General features: G+C 62.1%; 1 protein-coding gene across 1 annotated transcript in view; it reads right to left on the bottom strand.

Annotated features, from left to right (window-relative positions):
• The window catches only part of TTLL10 (tubulin tyrosine ligase like 10), a 54,604-nt gene extending 36,256 nt beyond the window's left edge, over window positions 1-18,348 (bottom strand). Inside the window, exon 1 of the mRNA XM_059376254.1 lies at window positions 18,222-18,348. The gene's annotated coding sequence lies outside the window, so the exon portion shown is untranslated. The remainder of the gene's footprint in view (window positions 1-18,221) is intronic.
• Window positions 18,349-27,033: the final 8,685 nt, after the last annotated feature.

Genomic DNA, 27,033 nt, shown 5'->3' with positions numbered 1-27,033 from the left:
CCATGTTCTCTGTTCCCCGCCGTCACGCTCTCTCCAGACCCCAGACTGAACACTCTGCCTGCCAACAGTTCCCACTACCCACCTGCCACCCCAAGTGCAGGGGGCAGACCCGTCTGTCCCCATGTCCACCAGGGGCCTTCCGTCCTTCTGGTGCACTCTGTGTCTCCACCCTTCGGGAGAACTGGCTGTACCTTTATAGTGCTCAGACCTGGAGGTCCTTCGGGCCTGTGTCACTGCCCACTCTAACCACCACTGTCTTTCCTGGGTCTGTGCTGTGACCTCGCCTGGCCCCTACAAATGACCCCAAAGTCTGTAGGCTCAGCTCCACTGGCAGCAAATGGAGACACACTGTCCCCTGCTCTCCCTCCCCACCCTGGTCCGCATCCCCCCGCCCCAATCCCTGCCCCTCTCCGGCCTCTCTCTGGGGTTCCTCGTGGCCCCCTTGCCCTGTCAGCTTCTTTGTGCATGTCCACCATGAGGAGGTCCGCACTGCCTGCTACCTGGGAGCCCGGCCCACATGCCCCCCAGCACTGTCTGGCCAGCGGTGTGCACGGTCTGGGGGGCGCTCGCCAGCGGGCTGGAGCTGTGCCACTCGGGGCTCACCGGGAGACTGAGCGTGGTCGCACACTTGGCACCATGGGTGTTTGCAGAACGAACGAATGAATGAATGAGGGTATGATGCTGAGGTGCCAGCTCCGTCAGGACCTTGAGGGGTGCTTCAGGGGCGCTCACAACTGGGAAGGGGCTGCCCATGGCCCCAGGCCAGGGTTTTGGGGTCAGAGGACAAGGGAGGGTCTTGGGTTCGGGACACAACAGCATCAGCTTCTGGGCAGGCGCCAGGCACCAGCGACGCTGCGGGGACGGAACCGTGCGGGGCAGAGCTGACAGCACGGTCGGTGCTCACGGGGAGCTTGTGACCAGCCTTGGAGCTGAGCCTGGCGCTGGCCTCCCGGCTTCCCCGCAGGCTGGGTGGCCCGGTAGGAGGAGCAGAAGGGAGCAGGAGGCCCCTTAGAAGGTGTCGGATGCTCCAGGCCTCCAACAACAGGTTTGGGGGGGGCCTGGGGAGACCCTGCTCTGACCCCTGCCGCCCAGCCCTGCCCCCAGGCCTCCGTGTGGTGGTTCAGATTTGCATTCCAAATCACCAGCTGTGGCCAGCTTAGCATCTAATTTGAGTGAAAATGCTCAGATTCAGGGGAGAGGGTGGGGCTCGCAGCCTGTGGGAAACTTGCCCACCAGCTCTCAGACCGAGCTGGGGGACAGTGGGCTTCCAGGGGATGCCCCCTCCCTCCCACACTCGATGTTCTGAGTGGGGCCCTGCCAGGACGGAGGTCTGCGGCCCCTTTGTCCTCGGGCCAGCCCCCCACCCCTCCTGGTCTGGCTCAGCTGCAGTGGTTAGAGTGCCTTCTGGGCCTCCCCGACCCCTGAGCTGCCTCCTCCAGCCACGATCCCAGTCACGAGTGGTGAGGCCCGCTGTCTGCAGCCCCAGCCCCCCTTGGCTTCCCCGAACACGAACACGGGCGGACGGGGCCGCCCCAGTACAGTACGGGCAGGGATAGGGAGTGCTGCCGGCCGTCCCGCCCGCTGTGGGGTCTCAGGCGCTCCCACGCAGTGTTCTCGGCGGCTCCGGGGCCCGGGGCAGAGAGCTCAGATGGAGGCGGCCCCTCTGCCCCACGGACTGATCTGTCTGGCTCTGGCTGACCCTCACTCCCAGCCATAGCCCAGCCCATCCTGGTGGCTTCCCCGGGTGGAGACATGCTGCCTCTCTTCCGGTTAGCCCCTGGGACGTGGGACACCCCCCCCCCCCCAGCAGGCTGTAGGCCCCATGAGCCCCCAGGTGTCCCCAGTGCTGGCAGGAAGCGAGGGCTCAGGAAATCCCCGTCAGAGGGGGAGGGGAAGGGTCAGGTGAGGTCAGCAAAGAGGTCAGATGAGGCCAGTGAGAGGTCAAGAGGCCGAGTGGGTAGCAAGAAAGTCAGGCCAACGAGGCTCGGGGAGGTAAGTGAGAGGGTCGGGAGGGTCAGTCATGAGGTCAGGTGACATAGTGAGGCGGTCAGGCAAGGTCAGTGTGGAGGTCACTCTGGGTAGTGGAGCCCCTCCTCCATCCTTCCCCTGGGGTCCCCCTGGGGGGTGTCTCTGTCCTGTGCTCCTTGCAGGGGCTTGTCCGATGGGGCCTCCTCCCAGGGTCCAGCTGGGGAGAGGCCGGAACCACCGGTCTTGTCCCGTGTCCTGAGTTAGAGTCAGAAGTGACCCCACGGAGCAGGGCACTCAGGGGCCGGTCAAGCAGGATGTGGCGTGATCTCTGGGAAGAAGACTAGGGATGCTGGGGGCGAGGCTTCTCCCAACTGTCTGGGTACCCTTCGGGGAACAGAGGCCCTGAGCCGGGAAAGGCTCCAGAAGCCGTAGCTGGCTTTCCCCACAGAGGCCTCTCTGCCGGCAAGCAGAAGTAAGGCCTCGGGTTTTCCGCTCCGAGGTGAGTGGGGAGGTGGTTCCTCAGGCCTTCAGGAGAAATACATGTTCCAGAAGAGGAACCATGGAGGCACTGGTTCGGGGACTGTTGGGGGGCAAGGGGAAAGAGGCCCTGGGCTCCTCCTGCTCCCGCGGGGGGTGGGCGAGGGGCCAGGTTAGGCCATGGATCTTGGCTCCTGCTCTGGATTTCTCCGAGAGGCCTCCAGGGGGTCAGTGGCCTGTCTGGGAAATTGTCCCGGAACCAGTCTCTGGTCTGGCCTCGCCCCAGCCAAGTCTGAGCAGACTGCCATGCAGACCACGGGACAGAACCATCCAGACTCCCTGTATGTATCAGGTCCAGCGGCAGCTGGGGAGGGAGTGTTGGGGCAATCCTGGGGGTGCAGAGCCCAGCCTGTGCAGCGGGCTCAGCCTGGAGCGGGAGCCTGGGCATCCAGGGCAGGACACAGCCACACCTAAAGTGCTGCTGGGGCCCCCAGGGGGCCACCGGCCTGATGCAACCAGGGGCCCCAAGAAAGGGAGGCCTCAGCTGGACTGTTGCCATGGCAGGGAAGGAGCTTGGCTGTCCTGCTCCACCGGGCACCCTGACCCCCTGGGAGGGGCCCGCCCTTGTTTCCCACTGGCAGGGCCCTGACCCCATCTGGGGGCCCCGGCATGGCGAGGCTCCTTCTGCACCTCCAGGTCCTTGGGGACCGGCCGAGGTGCCTGGGCTGTGGCCCAGCCGCCCTCATCGGCTCCCAGCGACGGAGAAAGCAAGCTAACGAGGCCGCTGGGCCCAGCTCTCCCCCCTCCACCTCCATAATTGGTCTCCAAAGGCGGAAGACTGTTGCGGAGACGCCTGAGGTTGCCGCCAGGGAGAGGCTCAAGAAAGCTGCCGCCTCTTTTCCACTCGCTGGGGCCTGATTGAGCTCTGGGGCCGCCAAGCAGGCTTGTTTTTCAGATGCACACGGCGGGTGGGGGGGAGGCCTGGCTCCCCGGTTTCCAGGGGCACAGAGGCCTTCCCCAGCTGAGCCTTCCAGACCTTTCTCAATCAGGAACGGTGGGGGCACAGCCGCAGAGCTGAGAGGGCCCAGTGGCCCCAAGCAACACCTGGGTCCTAGTCTCATGGGATCTGGTTTGATGGGGGAGATTGTCTACCCAGGGAGTATTTTGTAACTGAGGTGAAATTCACATAACATAAAACTAAGCCCTTTGGAGTGAACTCTGTGGCATTCGGTGCCCTCACGATGCTGGGCGACCTCCGCTGGCCTTGGGCGCCAGAACATTTTATCCCCGAAGGAAAACCCACTAGGAGCCCCTGATCCCAGGAACCACCAGGGGTCTCGCCGGTCGGCACCCTTCCTACCAGTGACGTCCACAGCGGCCGAGCTTGCTGTCCCCTGCCCCTGACACGGCCGACCCCAGCGCCCACACTCCGGGTCGGTCGGCAGGAAACGCACAGTCCACTCAGACGACTTGCTCCCCATGTGGGCCCGACCCCTGTGGGCAGCCGAGGGCAAAGCCGGTGGGGCTGGGCCAGGGTCGCAGGGTCCCTGGGAGTGAGGGGCAGTGGAAATCTGAGGCAGGGCAGGGCTGGGGGGCAGGAAACATGCAGGGTGTGGCCCTGGGCAGGTGACTGTGACGTGAGGGCCACCCAAACCAAACCCTGGGGGTCGGTGACCCCGGCACCTGCTCCCACGCGAGAGAGGTGAGAAGAGGATCGATGCCCTTTGACACCCTCACTCGGCACAAAGAGCACCGGAATCCTGGGTCCCCAGAATGTGAGCACAGCAGCTGGGAACGAGTCCGAGTTCTTTGCACAAGGCCCTGAGAGGTCGCCCCAGTCGCCCCGAGGAGAAGGGTCAGGGCTTTGCTGAACCTCCTGCCCTGGGTGTGAGGCTTCGCTCGGAATGTGGGTCCCAGTCTCCGTTTGGCCCTTCCAAGACACTGAGAGACTCGAGCCCAGGAAGTCCACATCCCCAGCTGGGCCCGGCATCTGGTGCGTAGTTGCCTGGAAGGAAGGGCCCTGGGGACCGCCCTGGGTCTGCATGTCCGTGGGAGACGCGGGAGGTGGACAGGACACTGGTGGAGGGGTGGGGGGAGCCCGGGGTCCCAGGAGCAACAAGCGCAGCGTGAGGGGAGGGGGACATGGAGGCCGGGCCAGTGGGAGAAGGTCACTGTGGCCTTGGCTGCAGGAGGGAGGAGCCAAGCTGCGGGTTCCAGAGGGTGAAGGCTTTGTTCGCGGAGCTTCGGAGAAACAGGCGGGAACCAGAGGCTGTGGCCAAGGAGGGTTTTGTTTAAAGACGGGGAGGGGGGGGCGGTGCCCTAGGGAACCAAGGGGACAGAGGCGGACCCTGGGAGGGGGGGCCCCGGGGGCCCCGGAATAGGTCCAGTGGGGCTCCCCTTGGCCAGGAGCACAGCTTTGACCCTGAGGGAAGGCTCCGGCCTAACCCCAAGTCTGCGAGGCCACCCGACTGGGTGTTTCCGGAAGCCTGTCAGCAGGGAGCTGAGCAGGCTGCCGGGAGAGGACACAGGCCGGGACCCAGGAGCCAGGGGTGAAGCAGGAGCCGCCACGGGAGGGCAGGGGTGAGGCTCACAGACCACACGGCGTCTCGCTGGGTCGGCCCCAGGGGCTGCCAGGAGCCCGTGCCGCCAAGGCCAGGGAGGAGCAGTACAGACGGGTCCCGAGGGCCAGGGAGGGGTTGGGGGTCTCACGGGCTACAGCCCAGGAGGCCGGACCTGGGGACAGTCCACGGAGGCTGGGGCCAGGGGCCCAGCAGAGAGACCTGTGTGGGTACGGCAAGCAGTGCGAGGGAGCTGGCAGGCCCGTTAGGACCGGCGGTGGACAGTGCGCCCAGGGCGGGGGACAGGAGTGGGTGCGCTGAGCACGGCTGCAGAAGCAGCCTGTGCGGATGGGGACGAGGAAGTAGGAAGTGGGTGGTAGCATCCTGGGTGGGCGCCTGGGCGTGGACACGTGCCGACACTTGGCTCTGGACCTGGAGTGCAAGACTCTGGGGGCGGGCCTTGAGGAGAGGGAGTGGGACAGTCTGCGGGAGAAGCTCACAGCTGCTTCGAGGACAGTGACTTCAGGCCAATGCCCTGCCCAGTGAGACGGGGCAGGTGAAGGCCTCACTGGAAGAGGACCTGCCCCCGCCCTAGGTCTGGGGAGGCAAACAGGCCCCTTTGAGCCCACACCTGTTTCATGGGTGGGATTGCCTCTCCTCCCCAATGCTATGGGTCTCTGGTCTAACTGAGGCCTGGGACATGACCTGACACAGCGCCTCGGGGACCCCGGCATCGCACCAGGGGGTGTGGGCCTCCATGGCCCCCCCATTTCTGCCAGCAGCCATAGCACCCCCGGAATAGGGTGGGGCTGGGCCAGGGTCCCAGGGATGTTGGAGCCTCGTGAAGACCCTCCATCCCATCTGATTGATTGATGGGTGTCCTGGCCTGCCAGGGGCTGCTCCCGGGCCAGGTGCCAGGAGACTGGGCAGACCGTGCCCCAGGGCTTCTGTCTGTGTCGGCTGAAGGCAGGATGCCCATGGCCTGTGCTGGGGACAGAGTCTGGCCACACAGCCACGTCGGATTCTGGAACGAGCTAAGCAAAGTGCAGATGTGCCTCACTTTTGCTGAAGTAAAATGCTGCACCAGGTAGTGCAGCCACGAAAGCTGGAGAAACGGACCATGTGCACGGACCATGTGCACGTAAGTCAGTCCCGAGCAGCGGTCAAGGACGGGGCAGGGCAGAGGCCTTCGAGGTGGGGGCACACGGAGTGGCTGACTTTAGGGGAGCGCCGCCTCCTAGCGGGGCCGTAAGTGCTCTGGGCTCCGCTCATGATGTTTGGCAGAGGGGTCGGGGCTGTCCTGCGCCCGTCGTCCCCTGTGGGCCGTTGTCCACCGTGGCCTGGGCCAAGCACAGCATGACACAGAATGGGCTTCGGCTAATGAATGCCACCTGGGCATCAGGTCTTCCAAGGAAAAAAGTCTGTCCGGGGATTCTCCTGCCTCGGCCATGTGAGGAGGCTGAAGGCATCCATGGAGACTGTGTCCCGCAGATCTGGGACTTCGGGGTGAACTAGAAGGCACCAGGGTACCCAGGAGACGGTCCTGATGCCTGGATTGCTCTGAGGGGTCCCTTTTACCCTCACTCTGCTGCCTGAAAGGGGGCGTGCATCTGAGGGTTCCCTAAGCTCGTCACCCTGGCTGCTTTGCTGTCCCCAGTGGATGGTTCCCTGGGCTTCTTCAGCTGAGGGTCAGACCTGCCCCCTGCAGGTGGGCAGAGACCCCTGCCCCACAGCCACTCCTGGTTCACATCCCGCAGAGCTCCCCAGGCTCCAGCTACTCCCCATGGGGACACACATCCCTCTTGGGGGTGTGCTCTGGGCCGGGATCTCTGGGCAGCATGCCTGTCTCATTAAGGGGGAGGGTCCCTGCCCTGGTGAACCAGCAGGCCTGGGCCCATCCATGGCCCAGGAGGATCCCCCCACTTGCCCAAGGGGTGAGACCCTGGAGTTTACTTGCCCACCCAGGGCATCACCCCGGGACACAGCCTCCTGTCCCAACAGCTCCCCCACATGGCACCCCAAGGGGTTCCTCTCTTCCTATCTCACACTACAGACTCAGAGCCCCACTCACGTGCCCCTCAGCTCTGCCTGGACACTGAGAGGCACGGGGATCACACCAGGGGCACCCCAGCTCTTGTTTCAGGGTAGAGCATAGAGAGGACATCTCCAACGCCACTGTCACTCTGCTGTCACCCTGGGTCGGACTCTGGTTGCCTTTCCTTCTCTCTGTCATATACGGGGTCCTCCCTCCTCGGGGTCAGATGCGGGGGTCCTCCATCCCAGGATAGTCTATCACCCCACGAGGAGGGAACCTGGCAGAAGGAAGGAGCCCACACCCTCCCTACAAAGCACATGACCCCAACACAGCCCACACCCCCATCATCCAACATCCGCGGAAGAGGTCCCCTCCATCCCTTTGGGCACCAGGTCATCTGTCCTGCTCTCCGAGGGCCATGGCTTCCATCCAGGGTGCTGTCCCCAAGCACTCTGGGGGACTGGCCTCTTCCTCTGTCTGGACGCCAGGCTCTGGGCAGGCCCTGGGGGGTTCTGGGCCACAGCCTGCGTACCCGTGTGAGAGCCTGCGAGGGCTCGTGAGCACCCGGGTCAGACTCCGGGAGCATCTGCAAGGGGCTTGTCTGGGGTCACAGGACCGGACCGGATGCCGCGCTGACTGAGGTCAGGGCTGGGAGGTGGGATGTGGGCAGGGCTCATGAGGACGGTCTCGCTCACGGTGGGCACTGCGTGCGTAGAAGTGCCAGCGGGTGGACAGCGTCTAAGTACAGCTGGGTGAGCCAGGCGTGCCCACACGCACGCACACTCAGTGTCCCTGGGCCTCCCCCCGCTCGGGACGCCGGCTGGTACGAGAGGAGGAGAAACTGCGTTGGCTTTTGGGGTCACAGTCTTGCTGTGGCCCCTCAGAGGAGCAGTGCAGAGGGGGTTCCCCCGGCAAGGGCCTCCGTGTTTCTGTCTGTTTGCAAAGTGAGGCTTTCTGTGTTCTTGTTCTGAGGGACCCCTGGAGAAGACCAGCTCGGATCCTGGGCCTTGGGCAGGGACTCTGGGGCGGCTGGGAGGGGCATGGGCGCTGGCCTTGGCTGTGAGGTGGGGCCGTCATGAGATGCTTCCTGGAGGGGGCTCTGCAGGGCCCAAGTGGACCGGGAGGCAGCCAGGGGTGGGGTGAGAGCTGGGTGGACGTCAGCTCACCCAGGCAGCTGTGGCCCCGGTGGTCGGACACCTGCTCCCCCAAGTCCAACGGGGGGAGTCCTCGAGTCCAGCAGATGTGGGAGATCTGGGTGCGGGCCAGACAGACTCACAGATGAGCAAGAAATGGGGCGGGGACCCAGACCCAGAGAAGCTTCCCCTCTGAGGGCAGTCGGGACAGAGGACACAGACTCTAACAGAGTGTTACAGAGAAGACCACGGAGCGTGTTTCACGACCTTGACATAGAGAAGTCATTAGAACACAATACAAACCCGCGACAGGAAAACCCTCCAAAGAGCCTTCGCGAGGAAAGACACGGGGAACAAAATGAAAATTGAAGGACAGGCTGATGAAGAGTTGCATCGCGTCTTACGGATCAGGGTTAACCCAGAGCCCTCCCCTCCCCCCCACCCCGTGCCCCCCTCAGGGGCACCTCTAGGTGCAGGTGCCCTGGAGAAGCCTGAAGGCCGGAGGGTCCCAGGACTACCACCTCTCCCTCCCGCGGAGCCTCCCTTTGTGAGGGACACCCCCTTCTCTGCCTTTTGTCTTTTCCAAGACGAATCCCAAATAAGGGCCTAAAGCCTGAGCAGCTGCAAGTGGTGGCCACAGCGGGTGGTGACCACAGCAGGTGGCCAAGAAGAGGTCTCAGGAGGGAGCCAGGAGCCGCAGCTCAGAGAAAGGCTGCTCTGCTTTCTTTCGGGACGACGGCCCTGCACCGTCACACGGGCTGGAAACAGAAATGGAGTCCCTCTGTGTGTAAAACATCAAACTTTTCATTTGCAGGTCCTGCCGGCTTAGGGGGGGCCAGCAGCCCCCACCCAGGGTGCCCTGCTGAGCTCCAGAAGCCGGAATCTGGAAAGCCAGGGCAGGGCCGCTGGTGACCTCCTGGGGGGCTGCCTGCACCCCGTCTGGGGCGGACCCCAAGCAGGGGAGAGCTGTGAGGCCAGCCGGACCATGAGCGGGCTCCTGACCCACAGACCCCTCGTGTGGGGGCAAAACGGAGTCTCGATGTCAGGCAGGAGCCCGTGTCAAGCAAGGAGCCCAGCGGCAAAGGGCACTGAGGCTGTCAACAGGACCAGCACTACCCCAGGGCACCCCAGGGTACCCAGGTCCCCCCAAGACAGGCAGCCGCAGGAGCAGAGGGGAGCTGCGAGGCGAAGACCAAGTCACCCTGTTGCAGGCGAGGATTTTTGCAGCAAACGGTCAGGTTCCTCAGACACCGACCCCTAGAAAGGCAGCTGCCGCAGAAGGCCCTGAACAGAACTGAGACCCCGGGGGCCCTTCCCTGCTCGAACGTCAGCCGCAGGTCTGGCCCCAGAGGGCTGACCTACGCCCAACCCAGCCCCGTCTCCACTGCGCGCCCACACACAGACTGCACACTTGCTTTGTTACCGGGTTTGCCGGGTACGGTTTGTGCCAAAATCACATCATGAAACGTCGTGGAGTTTGGGGTCCCAACTCTGCGCTACAATCGTGATCAACTCTGCTTTACAGTTGAATAAAGCTGACATCTGGAAAGACCCGGCGCCTGTGTGCCCTCACCACACCGAGGCGGGAGGCCCCTCCGTCCCCCAAACGTCCAGAGGCCACCACGTCCTGTCCCTCCCCTCAGAAGACACAGGTCTGGCCCCACTGTCCAGGACGCTGGGGACTAGCATGTGTTTGATACAAAGGCCATTCAGCCGGCACCCGTCATCTTAGCCGGCAGACCAGGCTGTGGCACCCGTCGGCGGGGAGGACACGGTCCTGGGGTGAAGGGTGCTTCCTTGAAATTGCACGCGTTTAAACCCAGCTTTCTGGAACATTCACCGCTTTCCACAGACCAGCAAAGCCATGGCCATCCCCCCTGGTGGGGAGGGAGCTGTCTCAGTCGGGATCGGCCCTCCTGCGTGGCCCCTGCGGCCTGGGCTCCCTCCCTCTCTGTGTCTCCCAGATTCCCCCACTGCCCATCCAGAGAACAAGGCTGCTAACATCCAGAGTGTGATGGAAGCTCCCGGAAGCAGTTGGGGGCAGGGAGGGTGGGGGGAAGGGCCACACCCTGTTCCTGGAGCAGGTGGAAAGCAGGAAGCCGCTGTTGGCACGTAGCCAGGTGGAGCCTATGTGGGTGAGTCGAGCCTGGCCTGGCCGGCCGGGGAGGTTGGCAGTGGGTTGAGACCGCTCCAGTCCTGACGGGGCTCAGGAGAGCAAAGCCTGTGGCCTCAAGTGTCTCTGTGGGGCTCATCCAGGCCGCCCGCCCCCTCCCAGGGCGCCTGAGGTGGGAAGGCCACAGGGGCACACAGTCTGGAAGTGAGCTGAAGGGGACTCGGGGTGGCCTGCCCCTGAGGATGGGGCCAGAGGACAGCCTGCGACGCTGGCCACCAGCGCCAGGGCCCTCCTCCGTGTGTGTGTATGCACGCGTGTGTGCACGCACGTGTGCGTGTTTACGTGGGAGCATGGGTGGTGTGGGAGTGTGGGCCCGTGTGCACGTGTTACTGAACACACGTGTGTGCGGGCACGAGTGTGTGGCACCCAGAGGAGAAAGGCGTCGGAGGGGCCCCAGGAGAGCAGGGGCTGCAGTGGGCGCAGGCTCCTGACCCTGGGAAGGTGGGCCGAGCTGGAGAGGCCGGGGAGACCCCAGCCCCCTTCCCATGGCTGCTTGCTGAGCCCACCCCAAAGGCCTCTGTCAGCTCCTGTGACAGAAGGCCCTGAACCCTTCGCCAGGGTCACAGGGATCTGAACCCAGGCCTGGAGGCTGTGCTGCTGCCCTGATGCGGGCCAGTTGGGGCTGGAGCAGTCCTCTCTCCAAGAAGCCCCCAAAGCCTCCAGGGGGTTGCTCCTGCAGTCAGGCTTGGGGGTCCCAGAGCACCCCCCTCAACAACAAGGCCCCAGAAGGACGCACAGCAACAGACACTGCAGAGGGCTGGCGAGGTGAGGACCACAGGCCCCAGGTCCTGAGGTGGGGGCCCGAGGACCCAACACACGGCTGCAGAAGGAGTAGCAGGAGGCAGGTAGAGCTCAGACGCTCGGCTCCTCGCAGGCACCTGTCCTCTTCGGGGAAAGCGACTCCAAGGATTGATTTGGTGATGGGGACACAGAGATGTGCTGTGACCAGCAAGCTTGCCTGTCCTGTTCCAAGCTCCCCTTCAGTCCACAGACACCGGCCTGCGCGGCTAGGGACGGGCCAGCCCAGAGGTCGGGCAGGAAGCTGGGGCAACCTGTGGCCTTAGACCCCCGCACTCATGTCCCGCCCGGCTGTGCGGGCTCCCCAGGCGGATGAGGCCCTGTCCCTGCCCTTCTCCTCCCCCCAAGGGCGCACAGGCCTGAGGAGAGGAGGGAGCACGGAGACCCCCGCTTGGAGGATCCGCCCCCGAGAGCCGCTGGGGGCGGGGCGGGCCTCACGCCTTTGTCTCCTGCACCTGGCGGGGCTCGGGTTTCCTGATGCAAAGCTAAGCTTCCCACCCACCGGCACCCTCTCACCCTCCCAGGACGAGCGCAGTCCCCAGGGTGAGGCCGCCACAAAGCGCCCTGCCCGCTTTGTTAGCTGGAAAAGCCCAGAAGAGGCGGGGCTGCGGGGTCGCGGACAGGTGCGCGGGCTCCAGAGGCCCCGGTATGAGCGAGCTTGCAGAGGGAGTGGGCTGGGGCCACCTGGGTCCCCTCCGAGGCTGGACTGCACCCAGCGGGCCGGCAGGAGTGAGGTCCGCTTGCCCTACAGAGGGGCTTGAGGCCAAGGACCCAGGGCTCACTGACCTCCGGGCAGGCCGGGCCTCTGGCCCTCCCGCCCCCAAGGCTCTGCTACCCCGCCCCCAGAGTGCCGAGCAAATCAGCGGGGAAAGGGTTAAGCCCGTCTGGGCGGTGCCTTTGTTTGCTGGAGATCTGCACCTGCTCTTGAATTAACCCAGACAAATGAAGGGGGAAAGGCTCCAGTCCTACCAGAAAAAGGGTCCGCCCTCCTGTCTGTCTCACAAGACCTTGCCTGGGCAGAGACACCACCCCCCACCCCAGGGGACTAGAGCCGCCCCAACCCCTTCCAGCCCTCAGCCAAGGCAGGTGTCTGCTCACATCCGACAAGCTTCAAGTTCTGCACTTGGACTCCTCCATCAAGCAAGCCGCCTCAGCCCTGTGCCCCACACCCTCCCCCCGGGAATGGCTGTCCAGGCCTGCACCCCAAAAGCTGAGACCCCCCCCACCCCGGGCTCTGTGCTCCCCTTTGCTGCCTGGCAGTGATCAGAGGCACTGCTCAGGGCGGAAGTGCTAGCAGCCCCTGGACCATTGCATCAGCCGCACCCCCGAGAGACTGTTTGGGGCTCAGGCATTTTTCCTGTGGCTTGCCCGCTGACACCCTGCAGGTCACCAGCAGCCCCTCGCCCCTACAGCCCCCTCTGACCCCACCCGCTCTGCTACAGGGTGGCCACAGCTGTCCCCCATGGGCCAGCCCAGCCCGTCTACCTGGTGTGGACCCCATAACACCTTCCCCAGGGCACGGGGGTCCCCAGTTCTCCACTCACTGCCCCCCAAACGCTTGTGTCCTGCAGCCTCTGCTCAGCTCAGAGCCCTCCAGGGCTGCCTCCTCTGCCCCCACCATCCCTGGCCCCCAGCTGCCCCCCGCCCAGGGCACGGAGAGCGGGGGAATAAATGTGTGTCTTGGCCTCAGAGGGTGTGTGTGGACACAAAGTTACGGGTCCGGACACTTTCCCTTAGTTCTCTCTGCAGGCGCACGTGCTCTTAGAAGGGGGCCATGGAAGGTCCCTCAGCCCAGGCTCGGACATACACCATCACCCCTGGGCCACAGCCCCCCGGAACCCCGAGGCCCTGCTCTCTGACCTGGGCACCCATCCCACACAGGACCGACCACGCGAGGGGACAGGAGCGTGTTTGGGAAGTGCTCCTGCTGCAGACCCTTCTCCTCTCTCCCCAGCTCCGTGTTCACGGGCTGCTCCCTGCACGCTGGAGGTCTTGGTGGGGGTGTGCACCATGGAAAGGGACAAATACCGCAGCTAGGCACCCACTCCAACCCCCACCCCCCAGGCCCAGGCCCGGGACCACCCCATTCCCTGGGGACGGAGGTGGCAAGACCCTCCAGTCCCTGCCAAGGGAGCTGTGGAGCGGGTGTGTGGTGTGGGGTCCCAGGCTTCCAGCACATCTTTGACATTAAAACCCTCTGGAGCCACAGGTACATGTTGGTGTGGGCTCAGGCTGGAGCAGTCCCCTAGCGATGCTGCTGGAGGGGACTGTGGTTAGGGTCAAGCAGCCCGCTCACCCCCCTCCACACCACTCCCTTCTGGCCTGGAGGGAACCACACACCCACCCTGCGGTGGCACTAGGGAGGCTTGGGTTTGGACCAGAGTCCGTATCAGCCACAGGCCTGGCCCCCAGCCTCCGTGTGTCCTCCTCCCCGGGCCTTGGTGGTCGGTTGAGCTCTCCAACAGGACCCCATCATCCCTAAGTCCTTCTGTGGGGCTTCTCCCCTGCCGCCGAACCCCACACTCTCCCTCTGAAGGCTGTTTCTTGGGGACCAGCGCGAATGCGGGCCTGTGACCTGGATGCCTTCTCCAGGGTGCTTGTGTGGCCACATTCTGGGCACCTGTTTGCAGAATGCCAGAAAGAGTTGGCACCCCTCCTATTGGGGGCCCAGGAAGCCCTGCAGACACCACCTGCTCCCAAGGCCACGAGAAGCTCTCCGAGATGCCCAGGGTGTGATGACAGTTCCAGGACCCCAGGACCTTCAGGCTGGCCTGTGCAGGGACCTTTGCTAGGGACCCTTGAGGCCACCTCATCTGCTGAAGTGGCACGTGGTGACGTCCTGGGAGGCAAGGACAGCCCATCTCGGAGGCTGTTTTTGGTGTGAGCAGGACGTGAGGAGTGGGTCTATGGAGAGAAGTGACTGATCCGTTCTGGTTCTCCGAGTGGGATGGGGAGGTGTGGAGAGGGCCAGAGAAGGCCAGAGAAAGATCTGTGCAGGAGAGGGCGAGCCTGGACTTGGGGTTTCCCAGTGAGCTGAGGTTCAATTGTGCTATTACATTAAGCATCTGTTTCTTAGCAGAGAGAGCCCTAAGTGTCTCCTAAGCACTAGCTTTCCGAGGCACCAAGTAAGGCAACTCACAGCAAAGATGTGTGAATTAATCAAATTGTTCTTTTTCGGGGAAACCAAACACAGAATCTATATTCCAGGACATCTCCTTCTCCCCAGACCAATGACCAGTGGCCCAAACTCCAGAAAACTCTTGCTTGTCCACACAGTCCCGGGAACCCCGGCCTAGCCTGTCAACCCATGTCACGGACAGACAGACTTTGTGGGCGTCCCCACGGTTCCTTCTGCTGGCACTGGCACAAACCTGACGGGTTAGAGGGAAAGGGGGCCCAGGAGGCAGGTTTCTGCAGAAACAGTTAAAGGCCCACCCAGGGTTCATCAGGTGGGGTAGGAAGTGAGACGTTCGAGCACAAGGCCGGCTGCCCCACTGGCTGCCCGGGAGCAGAGACTTTGGATCCGACACAGGAGTTCGTGCCAGGGGTGCCCAGCTTGACAGCCGGGGGCTGCTGAGTCCCGAGTCCTGGGCTCGAGGGAAGGACTCCAGGTGCAGCCTGCTCCCAGCCTGTCTCTCTCCGGCCTCCCTGAGCAGTCGCGCAGATGACCTATGTGCCCACGGGAGCATCGCGCTCACCATCACCGCTTTGGGAAGGGCACACCAGGAGCCGAGCACAGGAGACCCCGGCCCACCACCAGGGATGCTGCAGACTGGCCAGGACACCCAGCAGCACGCTGCGGACAGACCACACACATTCAGCACACCTCACGGTGGGGGGCTCGCCCTGCCTCCCGACATGGGTCATGGGGGGGCCTCGGATGCCTCCTTGTAGGCACCTTACAGATGCTCCTGATTCTGGTGACCTGAACAGACCGCTGTCTCCGAAGACCCGCGTGCTGCGCCTCCCACGACACGAGAGCCACCTACCCCTACAGATGTGAGGGCTTCGCTTTTCCAGGTTTGCAAAGGTGTCCCCCCCCAAGTGACACCTCACCTCCAGTGAAGCCGGGTGCCCACCCAGACCCCCTGCCAGCAGGTGCACAGCCCCCGCTGCCCAGCACTCTTGTCCGTCTCCTGGGGATGGTTACCCTCTAAATCACGACTGATACTCAGTAGGGAAGCTTGGCCTGATCTCCAAGGCCAGAAGCTCCTTCCCTACCGGACCTTGCTTCCCTGTTCCCTGAGGTCCCCCTTACCCCAGTACTCCTTACACAGGGTCCTGTGCCCTGGGCCCTGCTCCCAGAAAATGGACTGTGTCTGATTTTTGCCTTCCTGACAAGTAGTGAATCTGAACCTTTCTCCAGCCTGGTTGCTGATGAGTCTGGTCATCGGCTCACAGGCCAGAGTCCATACCCACCCTTCTGTAGAGTTTCTTGTGTTTTCCTTGACAATTGATGAGTTCTTAACTCTGATAAAACTCTGATTTAACTTTGATACTATTTAAGTGTGACTGTAAGGAAATATGGGGGAAAACACATTTACTGTGTTTCTCCAGAGTCTGTATGAGAGGAAAACTTAAAAAAAAAATCATTAACATCTTCAAAGAGATAAAATATTCTGACCACAGTAAAAGATCAGAGAATTGTAGAAATAAATATGCAGAGAACCAAAATGAATTCTTGGAAATTAATATTTCAGAATAAGTGAAAAGCTCAGTAAGGGAGTTGGAACACAGAGTTAAAGAATTTCCTTGAAAGTAAAGCCAGAAGACCAGCAAAAGGAATTAAGAAAAGTCATTAGAGACCAGTCTAAGAGGTCCGGGATCCCAATATTTACCACAGAAAGAGGGAGCAGAGAAAACAGAGGGAAGAAAGAATTAAAAATTAATAATTCAAGAAAATTTCTTAGAACTGAAGGACAGGAATTCGCAGACCAAAAGAGTCACTGGGCATTTAGGAAAAGAGATGGAAATGAATCCACACAAAGGTCATTTTCATGAACTGTCAGAACACTGGGGACAAACACTTCCAGCAAGAAACAAAAGTGGTTTTCATGCCACAGATCAGGAGTTAAACAACATCACGTTTACCCACAGCAGCATCAGAAACTGGGAAGCACTGGGAAGACGCACTCACGGTTTAGAGGAAAGACAGAGTCGCGTACGCAGCCGGACTATCATGCAAGCAAGCAACAGTGGATTAAAGTCATTTTAGAGCCACGGGTCTGCCATGTGCCCTTTTACAAGGAGCCGCTGAAGGACATGTTCCACCAGAGCAAGGACTAACTAAGAGAGAGGAAGACATGAGATCCAGGAAATCCAACCAAGGGAGAAGCAAAGGGAATCTTCAGGCTGAAAACAAGGGAGATTTTGAGGTGCCAGCCTTGCCCCCGACCCAGGAGGACCGACCAGGACCGGAGCAGGGCATTTGCCTCTGAAATACCCCCACGTGTTCGAATCTGAGCCACTGGCAAGAATCTGAGGATGAATCAGTAATGAGTTCACAGAAAACAGCAAGTGCGAAGGAAGATGATTAACTCCAGGGAAAACAACTCATGTGTGGGCTAGGACGGTAACCACGGCCTGCCCTTGGCCCGAGGGAACACACGTCTAACCCCGGATCATGACGTAGCCCCACCGGGAACGCTTGGACGCGAGAGCGGGGGCAGGGAGAGGTGGGAGAGGTAAGTGCTGTCTTCCGCGATGAGTTCAGCAGAGAGTACCTAAAACCGAGACACCAGGAAGCCGTTTAATGACGCTGTTGCACAGGTGCAGGCCAACAGCGCAAGAATCGTCTGGAAGAGGGAAGGGGTGTCTCCTGGGATGGCATAGGGGTGGCTCGGAGCTGTGTCGGTCTTGTAGGAACGCTGCACACTGACACCACATACAAAGAGAGCTATGATAGAGAAAGGAAATAAACATTCAGTGGGATACCCTCCACCCCGCGAAGCCCGGGAGTCGCTTCAGCAGCGCCGGAGCGCCGGAGGAGGCCCGCTCACCCTGGCTGCGGACCTGCCTGCTCCCCTACCGCGACTCCTCCTCCGACAACACCCATCTCCTGTGCTGAGGTCACACTTGGCCTGACACCCCGACCCCGAGCCCACCCTCCTGGGCAGGCCTTGTCTCTGCCACTTTCTGACGTTCTGCCGTGGGACCGCTCACGGCCCAGCCCCGCGGTGGCGCCGCCCTGTGTTTGAGGCCGCGTGTCGCCGTCGCCGACAAAACACGCGGCATCGGCATCCTGGGCTCCAAATCTCGGCGGGTTCAAGTTCAGCTTTGACGGAGGAAGCGGCCCTACTTCAGCCACACGCAAATTCCGTACCTTTAGGGCAGGGCACGGTATACGTCTGTCTCGTGAAATGGAATAAATTCGGCTCCCTTGCGAGTGCTCTCTGCCACTGCCATGTCTAGGAACGCGACGGAGTTCAGTCCTGCTCCCTCCCTCCCTGGGCCTCCAGGATTCTGGCTGTCACCTTGGGAGATTGCCGGGCCATAGTGAACGGTCTAGGGACTTCACCATCACCCTTCTCCAGAGGACACTCAAAGCCCCACACCCATAACAGAGGTGTAAGACCCCCATTCTGCCGGGGAGCCCGTGGGTCATCCTGTGGCCTTTTTGGGCAGCCAGTGGGGCTGGATTTCCAACAGGTCACCATGCTGTGGGCCTCAGGCCTCCTGCCTGGCCGGCACTGGCCCACGGGCCCTCTCCAGCTTTCCCAGATATTTTCCGACACTCCCAAAGGTGTGCCTGGGCCACAACCCCTCCCCATCCCCCAACAAACAGCAGAAGCACTGCCGGCTTTCCGTAAGACACCTTCAGCTGACGCAGCCCCTTCCAAAGACCCCCACTCTCTCTCACAGGGTCATGGCCTGGGGACATCCCCACGGTCCCGAAGGCCTCAGCGTCCCTGGCAACACCAGGACATCCCGGAGACCGTGGGCTGGACCACAGCTTGGCAAGAAAGGCGGCAGCCTTGGTGGGAGCTTTCCAGCCAGCCCCGGTCCGAGGCAGAGGTGGTCAGCACAGACCCCACAAGACCAACTCCTCCCCGGTGCTTTCCCGGGAGCCGCAGTCCTACCTGGTCCCTTGGGAGGACGACAGGGCGGCGGAGAATCGTCGGCAGGCGCGGCTTCCCCGGGCTGCCTTATCGGGGCCTGGCTGGGCGGAATGCGGTGGAAACCTTTGCCTGGTACAGCCGGCCTCTGCAACACAGCCCAGGAATTTTACGTTGAATAATTTTTAACTTCTGCTGGGAGAAAACCAGGGTTGTATATAGTGTCTGTCTACATAGGAATGCCAAGGGCTTTCACTTAAAAATAAATACCTCAATAATCACAAGGAAACCTGCTTTGGGGGAAAAGAGAGAAAAGAAGAGGAAAAAGAACAAAGATAGCGGTCGGGGGCAGTTGGGGCCGCGGGGGCAGTTGGGGCCGCGCTGGCCGTCACGCCGGCTGCAGGCCAGGTCTGCCCCCGCCACTGCAGGGACGCGGAGGGAGGGCCTCCCGGCGGGGGTGCGGGCTGGAACCCTTCCTGGCACCCCTCTGGGTGTAAAGCTGGCTGGCCACCCCTCCCCCACCCACCAGTCCCCCAACCCCCCCAGGCCTGGAACCCCATGCCCAGGACTGCGGTTTTTCTCCACAGCCTCATGCTGGAGACCTCTACGGCCCGTAGACCCTGCGTGCCATTCTCCTGGCCATCAGTCCTGTCCTCAGCCAAGGCTCGGGCCTGTCACCCTGTGGCTGGACAAGACAGAGGCCACACGGAGCTCTTGGGAGCCTGTGGACGACGGGCGAGGGGACCGCCCAGCAGGCCCTGTGCGGAAGAACCATTACACAGGGAGCCAGGAAGCGCACAGCCTGAAACCGAAGTTCCCCTTGATAAGACCTCAGCTTTCTCCAGCTCTGGGGCAGGCCCCACTGACCCCCCCCCCCCCGGGGCCGTTGCAGAGGCCCGCAGCCCAGTGTGGGCTGAGAGGGGGCGTCACCCTCTGCTGCGGAGGACAGGGCGGGGCAGCCTAGTTCCATCATGGGCTCGGGTCCCCAAGAGTCACCCTAGGGAATCTTGTGCGCGGAGGGACTGAGCTGGGGAGGGGCTTTTGTCCGGGGTCCTGGGTGGGTGGGTCGAGAGGGGCTCCCACCAGGAGCCCTCCAGGCTCCCTAGCCTCCTCATGAAGCATAAAGCGTTGCCTGGTCCCTGAGCAGCCCGGGCTCAGCCAGGGGTAGTGGAGCTGTCTCGTAGCAGGCCCTCTGTCCAAGCAGGGCGGGCACCACTACAGGCCAGGGCTGGGAATAAATCTCAGGAACCCGTGTGAAGGTCAGGGGCTCCCTCAGGACCCACCCTGTAACACGGCGGATGCCGAGCTGTCGGGAAGAGGGGACAAAGCAAGCCAAGGCGGGGCCGCATGCTAGGGCCCCTGATAGCCACGGGGCCACCTGCTGGGGCACAGGCCTGGGCTGCAGGGAGCCTGGGCTCCTTGGACACGAGGGCCCTAGTCCTTCTCACCTGAGCGAGGGGAGCAGGTCACGTGCTCACCGCTGCGCCCCTCCCCGCGGACCAGGCCGCTGCTCTGGGGCGGGCGTTGTCAGCCCTCCTGTGCACGGAGCCGGCCGGCACCCCGTCCCCCTCCATTTGTTCACCCTGCGTCGGGTCTCGGGGTGCGTGGGTTTGCTCCAGAAGCGCTCCCAGCGCTGGGTCTGTGCTCTGCAGCCGCCGGCCCGCACGCTGGATGCCTGGGGCTTCCCCGATGGCTCTGTGGGGCGCCCCAGCTGCTGGCCACGTCCAGCCAGGCTGCCTTGTGCACACCTGGCCGCCGCGTCTGGACTCTTGGCCACATCCGTGCACATACTGGTGCCCCGTGTCGGACCGCCCCACGGCGAATTCTTGTGATTCATCGGCGTGTCTGCCACAGCTCACGTGCTGGCCCGCGTCTCCGCGCGAGGTCTCCAGACGCGGCCTGGCCTTGGAACAGGCTCCTTTTCTCACACCTCTGGGTGGGATTTCTACCTTTTCCCTGCTAAATTGCCCAATTCCTTTTGTAGCCTTGATCATGGTCTCTATGGATTTGCTCAGCGAGCTCAGGGTCTGTCTGGTCTGAATCCCCGACTTGGACGGAACCAGATGTGCCCATTGGCGGCCTGGTGGCCGGCATGCCCGCGGTGTTGGGTCGGGTCTCCCTCCTGACCCCGGGCCGCCAGGCAGCAGCGGGTTCTCCAGCCTCTCCTGCCCCTGCTGCGGGGGGATCCAGCCCTGTTTTGCTCCATGTCGTGACCCTGTCTCCCTGCCTTCCCCACGCCCCCCGCTGGCTTGTCCATCCCTGGGCCCTGCCGCTCCCTCCAGTCCGTGTCTCACTTTGCCCGAACCAGCTGGTTTGTAAAACTGTCCCTTTGCTCTGAGCCCACAGCCCGGAGGAGCTGGTCCCTCCACTCTGTTTGTGACATCTACTTAGTTATTCACGCCCTTTCCTCTCACAAATTTTAGGGTAAATGCGTCTGGTTCTCGAAAACCCTCCCGCTGTCATTTGGAGCAGGACTGTGCAGGCTTTGCAGGTGCGCGGAGGGACGGGCTGTGGGTGAAGCTCAGTCCCAGCCAGGAGCTCGGCGGCCTCTCCGCGCCTCTGCCGGCGCCCGCGGGCCTGCCTCAGGCTGGCGGTCCTCCCCACAGATGCCGTGTATTCAGTCAGCTCCCAGACACGCTGTCACTCCTCGATACTGTGAGCCCACCTTTTCTTGCTGTCTTGCTGGTTGGCTAATGCTGGTATATACCGTGCGGTGGGTGGTTTTCATCCCTAAAAATGGGGTGCGGGGTGCCGGGGTGGCTCCGCGGGCTGCGTGACTGACCTCCGGCCTTGACCTAAGGGTTCTGCGTTCAGGCCCAACTTTGGGCTCCACACTGGGCAAGGAGACTACCTAAAAAAATTTTTATGTTATGTAAAATTCACCTCTTTTTTTTTTTTTTTTCCTAAAGTAAGCTTGACACCCAACACGGGTCTTGAACTCACAACCCCAGTATCAAGAGTCAGATGCTCTACCGACCAAGCCAGCCAGGCACCCCTAAAATTCACTGCTTGGAAGTGTGTGTTCCAGCGGCACTGAGCATGTTTCCGTGATGCGGAGCCGTGGCCACGTCTGCCTGGTTCCAGAGAGACTCTCGGCTACTGCACCACCGATCTGCTCAGTCCCTGGATGTGCCTGTCCTGGCCATTTCGTAGTAAAAGAATCATGCAACATGTGACGCTCTGTGCCTGGCTTCTTTACTATTCTTTATTGAGATGTTGATCTTTTTATTGTGATGAAATATACTTCACATAAAATTTACCATTTTAACCCTTTTTGGGTACACAGCTCGGGGGCATGGACGCACTCACAGTGTGGGACCACCCTCCCTACTGCCCATCTCCAGAACTTTCCATGTCCCCAAGCCGACACTCTGTCCCAGGAGACACGCTCCCCACCCAGCCCCTGGTGCCCCCATCCACTGCCTGCATGAACTCAGTCACTCCAGTTTCCTGGCGAAGTGAAGCCGTACAGTGTCTGTCCTTCTGTGACCTGCTGATTGCGCTCAGCACAACGTCCTTGGGAGAACGGCGTCTGTAGTTCAGTCTCTTACCGGGCTCTTATTCGAATGGTTTAGCCATCAGTTCTGTTGGTTCTTCCAGATGGATGGTCACGTCTTCTGCAAATAACACCCATCGTTATCTCTTCTCTTATACCTGGGTGCGAGGCCTCTCGCGGATTTTCCTTCCACGTCCCGTTGAGCAGGTCTCCAGAACCATATGGAGCTGGGGCTGTGCCGTGGGGGCCCCTGCCCTGACCCAGGTCTAGAGAGAATGGGTGGGAAGCCTGCCGGGGGCCCGTGACGCCTGGGCTGAGGTTTCAGGGTGTGGGTCTCCTCATGTTCCTGAGCTTCCTGAGCGAAGGAGCACTTCGCTAAGAGGAATCTTTAAAAATCACAATTAGATTAGGGGCGCCTGGGTGGCTCAGTGGGTGAAGCCTCTGATTTCGGTGCAGGTCATGATCTCAGGGTCCTGGGATCGAGCCCCGCATCGGGCTCTCTGCTCAGCGGGGAGCCTGCTTCCCCTTCCCCACCCCACCTGTCTCTCTGCCTACCTGTGATCTCTGTCTGTCAAAGAAATAAATAAAATCTTAAAAAAAAAAATCACAGTTGGGTCGGTTCTAAGATTTATTAAAAACCTTTCCTGCATCCGTTGAGGTGTTCGCACCTTGTGTGATCTAGCAAACCATGCTTGCATTTGGTGAGGAAACTTTCGGTCATCCTGTGTTATTTTTAGTGCACCACCCCATGGGCGCAGTTACAGAGAAGATCCCCATGTTGAGAGCCCAACCCCTATCCCCACGCCCACAGGCCCTGGAATCAGGGCAGGCTCCCGGCAGGAGACACGGAGCCCCAGGCTTCCAGACACATCGGGGGTCTCCCAGCGGGCTTCCTGCTGCCTGTGTCCCCCGTGCTGGGTGCCGGGGAGTGAGCAGAGTGGAAGGTCCCTCCTCTCCCATCCTGGGGACATCACGAGGCCCCCTGGCACTGGGGGCCCATCCGAGGCGTCCAGGGCGGATGGCCACCTCAGGCGCCGTGTTAGGGTGTTGCAAGATGTGGATTCTGACGACAGCTGGCTCTTGCTGTAGGTCTCAGAGAGTCCAGCAAAGGAACAGAGACAACATTTCAGAAAACAGATGGTCACATGAGGGAACGTATCTCACCCTTTCCAAGGGAAGACACAACAGAAAGAGCTTTGTGTCCAATGCACAAGCCATTTAAGGAACCGAAAGGTCAGACTCCTCAGGCTCTCAGGATAAGTCCTTTTTATGAGGGAAGTGCCTGCGGGGGGGCTGCACTTGGGATAATAACCGGCCCCGAGAGTTGCAGAAACATGGGACCATTAAGCACCCCTGAGCCAAGTTTGTTCAAATACGAAAACTGCGACAGGCGCCAGGGCAGCCTGAGGGACCAGAGAAAAGCATGAGCCAGACGGGGCGAAGCCTGGGGTGTGTGCTTACCCCTACCAAACCCGGGAGCCTCATGCCTGCGTCTGTGGGAAGCCCGGCAGTGCTGCAGCAGGGACACCTCCCAGGCGACAGAGGAGGGGAGGGGGACACTCCAGCCACCACCTGGACGGTGCCCGCGAGCTCTGCCCGGGAGCCGGTGGGGCCTAGGCCCTGAGGCCGTGTCAGTAAGGGGAACCAGGTCTTGGGAGACTGGGGGTTTTAGTCACGGGGCAACCTGTGCTGGAAGGGAGGGGTGAGGGTCTCGGGGAGGGTTCCCAGCAAGGGAAATGGCCTGGGAGGGAACGTGGACAGAGTGGACGGGGTGAGGGAAGAGTGCAGGCAGGTGCAACCCAGGGGCACAGGTGCAGCTTTGGGGAGGGTTATGGCCAGGGAAGGCAAGTGTGACCAAGGGGCAGGCACAGCTGGGGGAAACAGCTGGGTATGTCCGCGGCACAGGTGTTGCCAGGGTGGGCCCTAGCTGACTCGCTAGGGTTAGTGGTTGGGTCTGTGGGGAAACCATGAATGTACAGGGTTGGCAAGGGATGAGATGTCCCCAGCCCTGGCAGGAGTGACGAGTGTGGACAGCAAACAGGCCAGGGGCAACCATGCTTTCCTGGGAGCAGGTCTAACAGTGAAGGTGACCAGCAGGCCCAGTCAAGAGGGTCAGAGAAGTCATGCTGGAACCCCGCATGTCCCCAGACAGCCGAGAGGCCCAAGAGGTTGTGTGTGCCTTAAGCACCAAAGCGGGGGCCACTGGGCCTGCCCTGAGGCCTGGGAACAGGATCAGGCGTCGGAGCCAGCCCTGACACGAGTCTCCACCTTGTGGCCCACACCAGCTTTCTGTCCTGCACCTCTGGGACCATCCCCTCTGCTACACAGACCTCTCGAATGTCCAGAGCAGGGCAGGGCAGGGCAGGGCAGGGCGGCTGTGAGGGTGGGTGACGTTCAGGGACACCTGGGGGCTGGACCTGCCGATGTCCTGGACCTGCCGACATCCTGGACCTGCCGACACCCTGGACCTGCTGACGTCCTGGACCTGCCGACACCCTAGACCTGCCGACACCCTGGACCTGCCGACACCCTGGACCTGCCGACGTCCTGGACCTGCCGACATCCTGGACCTGCCGACATCCACCAGCACATATGTGGTGGGGACGCGGCCTGCAGAGAGTTCTGCGTGTGTGTGTACGTGTGTGCATGGGCGTGTGTCCCACACACATACGTTGTCAGGGCAGGGGTAGAGGACCAGGTCCAACCCTTGGCTGGGAAGTCTGCCCAGGTCCAAGGCAGTCTGGAGTCTGGGGAGCCTGGGCTTGGACACAGGGTCAGAACTGTGAGAACCCACAGGCTGGGGGCAGCTGCAGGGCCCAGAGCAGCCAGCCGGAGCCTGGGGGCCTGGGCAGAGGAGCTCCTGACTCTGGTGCTGGAGAAGACCTTCCCCGCCAAGCTTGGGTGTGGCAGGTTTCTGCACCCTCGAAAGGCCAAAGGCTCACAGCGGATGGCCATCTGCGCTCCCCGGGGCGGGAGGGACGTCTGTGATGCTCTGGGAGCCAAGGAAGGAGCCTTTCCCTCTGGACGAAGTGTGGCTTCGGGGAGCCAGGGTGCTCGAACGGCCCTCATCTGGCCAGACTCCACTGAAGAAATAAGAAGGTGCCTGAGGCCCATGGCCCACGCGGGAGACTCAGGTGAGTGCAACGCTTGCTGCCCTCGGGCCCTGGGGGCAACTCCTGGAGGCCTCAGCAGCAGGGTGGTTGGCGTGGGAGCCCGGAAGGGAACAAGCTGCTTCCAGCCGTTAGCCGCCTCCAGAGCCAGACAGACGGCACGACACGAGAGGTTCACCGTGAGCCTCCTTGGAGCCCGCGCAGCCCGGGCCCCTGACCGTGGCCGGCCCTGCAGGAGAGGACTGGCAGGTCCCCGGGCAGGCAGCACCAGCTCCTGCAAGTGGCTGGCGAGTCCCAGGGTTACCAAAGGGGCCCCGGGGGCGTGAGCCAGGCGGCGGGGGCGATCGCGGGCCACCCACGGGTCTCCCACTCGCACGCGGACCTGGAGGCCTCAGCGCGGGCGCATGTGCGGGGACGCCCGCCGCCCCACGCCAGCCCACAGCAGCTCTCCCCTGATGACGAGGTCGCTGCTCAGGAAAACACACAGATCTGTCGAAGGAGGCTGCCGCCAGCACGGGTCCACGTCTAACAGGTACCCTCACTGGCATTTGGGGGCATTTCCTTATAATCATTTTTCCCCCCTTAAAATCTTTTTTACACAGTGATGCAAATACACAGCTAAAAACCAATTTTGCTTTTCCCGTTCAAGGTCGCACTGTCTTCTCTCCCCTTCCGTTATTGTGCGCTCACCGGACACGGCTTAGTGGCCAAAGGTCATGACATTACCTGCCCTCGATGGGTTCGCGCACGATGGTTTCTGCGGGGTCAGGTGGGCACCTCATCTCTCGTTCCTGCTGAGGACTCTCAGGAGCCATCCAGACGGCCCGTGCCCAGGGTGGCCAGCGTGCTGGTGTGCAGAGGAGACATGGGGACGCTGAGTCGCTCACCCCGGGTCCGGCCGGGAGCAGGGACAGAGAGCCCAGCCCCACGATCTGCAGGTCAGCCACGTCCTGGGATCCCCACCCAGGGGCAGGCCCCACACCTCCCTTGACGCTGCTCCGTGGGGATGCTGGGACCACCCCGCAGGCCAACACTCAGGGGCGGCTGAGGGCCCTTGCTCTTAGCCAGACTTGTGCCACCCCCCTTGGCCCTCTGTCTGCCTCCCTGGCGAGAGGTAGTGCCGAACCCTTCTCACTAACCAGACAGCTGTAAGGGTGCCTTGGGAGGTAAGGAATGCTCCGGGCTCTGCAGTGGGCTTTTGCTCATTTAAAGGTGGCTGTGTGCCTCATGTTTGCACCAGGGAACTCGGGCGCTGTCAGCAGGGGCGTGGCCTCAGCTGGGATCGGGCTTCTCAGTCCCTGGATGGCCCAGCTGCCCTGAAGAATGCGAGTCAGGCTCCTAAGTGCCGTGTCACCTGTGTGCCCAGACAGCAGAGGAGAACGAGCCCCTGGAGGTCCCCAGGGGTCAGGGAGGGCACAGGGGCTGTCCTGCATCCTCGTGGCTGGGTTCCTAGAGGACACGCCTCAGCCACAACAGCCCCTCCCAAGAGGAGCAAGGCCTGGGGGGGGTGTAGTGGGGGAGGTCGGCACCATCCCAGGGGCTCCGACCAGACAAGCCGACCAGCCCCTTCACGCCATCCCTGAGCTCTGGGGAGCGGGTGGCCGTGCCTTCACCGAGTGCAGGCCTCAGGCGACTCTGCGGACCACAAACCCTGCGCCATGAAGGCGTCCGGGGCTCTGGGTCCCCTCAGTCCCCTTTGCCTCCAGTGTCACCTCATCGGCACATGGAGACTCAGCACCAGGACACGTCCCGGGCCCTACAGGCCGCCGGCCAGCTTCCATGATGCCCCCGTGCATCCTGCACAGGAGGAAGGTGTCCAAGCGCTCCTCGCCGTGGCCTCCTGCCGGGAGGACAGCCTTAACTGCACACTCCGCGAAGCCCCGAATCCCCCAGACACAGCCCAGCTGCTCCAGGGGCCTGTGGCTCCCCACCCCTCCTCTGCCCCTTGCTGACCACCTTTCTCTCTCGCACCTGCACTGTGACTCCAAGAAGCTTCTCTGGCCTCTGTCCTGCTGAGCCCTTAACAGCCAAACAAATATTTGCGCAGGGTGGCGCTCAGGGTTATGTATTAAATGGGCCTAAAGTCAGAAGATCCGGTGGTAGCCCTATAAGGGCCTGGGTGGCCAGGGGAGCACAGGGATGACAGGCCCGTGGTCATGCCGCATCCTGGGCCTCCCTACCCAGACGGGAAGGCAGAGCTCCCTGGTGGGCCGCCCCCGCGTCAGGCCAA

Source organism: Mustela nigripes, chromosome 14 (assembly GCF_022355385.1).
Source record: "Mustela nigripes isolate SB6536 chromosome 14, MUSNIG.SB6536, whole genome shotgun sequence".
Taxonomy (NCBI): domain Eukaryota; kingdom Metazoa; phylum Chordata; class Mammalia; order Carnivora; family Mustelidae; genus Mustela; species Mustela nigripes.
This window is presented reverse-complemented; position numbering and strand designations above follow the sequence as displayed.